Genomic DNA, 3,849 nt, shown 5'->3' with positions numbered 1-3,849 from the left:
AGTTGTTGCTAGAACAACAACTACTTCTCTTAAAAAAAATTAAGAGACTAGCTATTAAAATAAGCGGGAGAGACCTTCAATTTCTCAATGGTCGGTTCTTGTCAGGGTGATGTAGGAATTATATAATACAAACACTAATCTCTTTTTATACCCAACGTAGGGCACACCTTTAGAGAGAGTTGACTCAGACATTGTTGCACCCCTATGGTTAGAATCCACATACAAAGCTAGAGAAACTCTTAGCAACTATAAATTTCAAGCCTAATACCAGACATCAAAACAAACACACCTATTTCCCTCCAATCTATGGAAATCCACTTCCCCTCCTTTCCTCTTTTCCTTACTCTCCTCCTCTTCTTGTTCACGGTGATGAAGGTAGGAAAGAAGATTAAGACCCAAAACTCAACCCCAAAATTGCCCCCCGGGCCATGGAATCTACCCATCATTGGTAGCTTGCACCACTTGCTAGGCTCACTACCACATCACTCCCTTAGGGACTTAGCCAACAAGCATGGACCCCTTATGCACCTCAAATTTGGCCAGATCTCTACTGTAGTAATCTCCTCTCCTGAAGTTGCCAAAGAGATCATGAAGACCCATGATCTCAACTTTTCAACAAGACCCGATCTCCTCGTTGCGCGGATCACATCTTACGGATGTTCGGACATAGCTTTTTCCCCGTATGGCGCCTACTGGAGACAACTCCGAAAGATATGCATTTTGGAACTCTTAAGTGCTAAGCGTGTTCAATCTTATCACCAAGTGAGGGAAGAAGAGGTGTCAAATCTCATTCGATCCATAGCATCGGCAAATGACCCTACACTTAACATAACCAAGATGCTAATCTCATTGTCCAACAACATAACATCTAGGGCCTGCTTCAGTAACAAGTGTGGGGATCAAGAAAGATTCTTATCGGCTGTCAAGGAATCATTCGAATTCGCGGCGGGTTTCAACGTGGCTGATTTGTTTCCATCATTAAAAATTTTAAGTGTGGTCAGCGGAACAAAGTTTAGATTAGAGAGGATTCATCGGAAGTACGATGGGATCTTGGATGACATCATCAAAGAACACAGAGAGAAGAAGATGATGAAGTTTGATGAGGTGGAACATGAAGAGGAGGACTTGGTTGATGTTCTTCTAAGACTTCAAGAGCATGGAAACTTTGAATTTCCTCTCACAACCAACAATATAAAAGCAGTCATCCTGGTATGTATGTTTTCTACTTGACTAGGTAGTGATGTTTCATAGGACTGAACCTTGGAAAATTTTGTTGTTTTTGTTCTCTTGGGTTTTTTTCTCCGTTTTTTTTCATTTAGAAATTGAAAATGTTGGAGGCAATTGGAAAGAAAGGAAAACATGGAAATTTAAAATAAATATATAAATACATTTAGGGCATAAGCGCTATGAAATGTAAACATAAACTTAAAGAAACAAAGATGCATGCAGACATATAAGAGATAAAAAGGAAAAATAAAAAGTAGAGATAAAAACTTAACTCAAGAACCCTGTAAAAGATTGAAAAGAAAATAAATGAAAAAAATATAAAAAAAGAAAAAAAATAAAGGAAAGAAATTCTCAAAAAAAGTTCAGAACTCCTTTGTTATATACAATAATTTTAATCATTCTATAAAGATTTGTTTGGTTGTTTGAAATTAGTGTATTTATTCCCTTTACAGGACATGTTTGCGGCGGGGACTGAGACTTCATCAACTGTCATAGTATGGGCAATGGCACAGCTAATGAGAAACCCAAGAAAAATGGAGAAAGCACAAGAAGAGGTGAGAATGGTTCTCAAAGGAAAGGAGAAGATATTAGAGAGTGACATTGGTGAATTAACCTACTTAAAACTTGTTATCAAGGAGACTATGAGGTTGTGCCCTCCTCTTCCATTGTTAGTTCCTAGAGAATCAATGGAGAAGTGTGAGATCAATGGATATGAGATACCCAAGAAGACAAGGGTTCTTGTCAATTCATGGGCACTATCAAGAGATCCAAGATATTGGGAAAACCCTGAAGTGTTTGAGCCAGAAAGGTTTTCTCGTAATTCTATCGATTTCAAGGGGCAAGACTTCGAATTTATCCCATTTGGGGCAGGAAGGAGAGGTTGCCCTGGTATGTTGTTTGGACTAGCTACCATTGAGTTAGCCCTTTCCAACCTTCTCTACCACTTTGATTGGAAACTTCCACATGGGATGAAGGCAGAGAATTTGGACATGAGAGAGGCCTTCGGCATAACTCTAGCGAGAAGAACTAGCCTAAACTTAGTTGCAACACCTCATTTCCCCATCGTCCATTTAGTTTAGCATGCTTGTTAAGGAGGAATAAAGGAGTTTAATGTGTAATTCTCATGGACTTATGGGTAGTTTAAGTGAATTGAAAGCATGCAATGAAAAAGAATGATTCCAACAAAATTGAAGTTCTTGATAAGGCCTCTCTCATTTCCAATTGAGTTTAGCACGCTTCCCTTTTTTGTTGCGTACGTGTCACGATGGAGGACCCGTGCCCATTTTGCTAGGAACCTTCATTTAAAATTAAGAACCGCTATTCTTGCGAAGCCAATTATGAATTTAATTAATGTTGAAAAGGAAACGAAAGAGATCCCTGGTCTTCTTATATTATATAGTGGGACAACCCGCGAAAAAAACTAATGATATAATCAGATGAAGAAATGCTACACCAATCAAATGCAATTTTATTAAAGATTTATGCTCGAAAGATAATAAAATTTTATGATCGAAAGATATAGGTGGAGGTACAATATGAATTTTACAATTGGGTAGAGTTATGTAAGAGAAACTCACAAACATTAATCCAACAAAGAATATGATGTATCCAATTTACTTCTGAAAGGAACAGCATAGTATAGGACAAATTTAAAAAGATTGTCTTACCCTTTTTTTAAAAAAGGGTCTTAAATATAATTTCTACGTTGATTGTTGTTACAATATAGAAGATTTGAGAATGCTTTCTCATAAAACTCCGTAAAACTACATAAAAATTTAAATTATGACTGCTCTTCGAATCACGTCCAATCCTAAGACAGCCAAGAAGAATCTATTTATAGTTGTATTAGAAGAATAAAAAATCATCCAACCATGCAATAATTTCGAATTTTTGCCTCACTATTGAAAGACAGAGAAAGGAGTTTTTTTATTATATCATATGAAATAAGTAATCATATAGTTTTTTTTAATGAGTAAATATTTTGTTAACTAATAATAATTTTTTGATTTTTATGTGAAAACTATGAAATTTGATAATAAAAATAAATAAATCTGAAATTTGATCCATAATTGCATCCACAGGGCAAATGAAAAGAAAAAATGGTAATCAGAAAATAGCAAGTAAGAAATAACAAAGATCCTTATAATCACAAAGAACTCTAAGTAATAAAGTGAAAAGACACCGCTAGCAAAAATATTGTTTTAGGGCATGTCTAGCAGTCATAAAAGAAGGAGAAATGATGATCTTGAGTTCTAAGAAGGAAGAAATGCACCTTCAAATGAGCAGCCACCTTAACAGCAAATGAGAGAGAGAACTTACAGAGAGGTGGAAAGAAAGATAACTTCAGCACCTGCCAAAGACATTGTTATATAATTTTTTTCAGTCTCTACACAAAGAAAATCCCTTAAACTCCCTCCCAAGAAAATAGCCAATTCAAGAAACCAAAGCTGGAAAATGATTGGGCAGTCATCTCTTATCATCGTAAAAATGAATGATATTTACAACCCCTCAAACAAATATAGAACTCCTTAAAAAAAAAAAAAAAAACCAAAATGGAGTAAGAAATCATTACCAACAAAAGGAAAAATAATCCATGAGCATAGTAACATAGTTTTTTCTTCT

At 35.7% G+C, this 3,849-nt stretch overlaps 1 pseudogene; it reads left to right on the top strand.

Annotated features, from left to right (window-relative positions):
• Window positions 1–306: 306 nt before the first annotated feature.
• On the top strand, window positions 307–2,306 carry LOC143869933 (desmethyl-deoxy-podophyllotoxin synthase pseudogene; annotated as a pseudogene).
• Window positions 2,307–3,849: the final 1,543 nt, after the last annotated feature.

Source organism: Tasmannia lanceolata, unplaced genomic scaffold (genome assembly GCF_043159265.1).
Source record: "Tasmannia lanceolata isolate RefF3 unplaced genomic scaffold, GAP_Taslan_0.1 ptg000003l, whole genome shotgun sequence".
Lineage (NCBI taxonomy): Eukaryota > Viridiplantae > Streptophyta > Magnoliopsida > Canellales > Winteraceae > Tasmannia > Tasmannia lanceolata.
The sequence above is the reverse complement of the archived record's forward strand: the minus strand, read 5'-3'. Positions and strand labels throughout refer to the sequence as shown.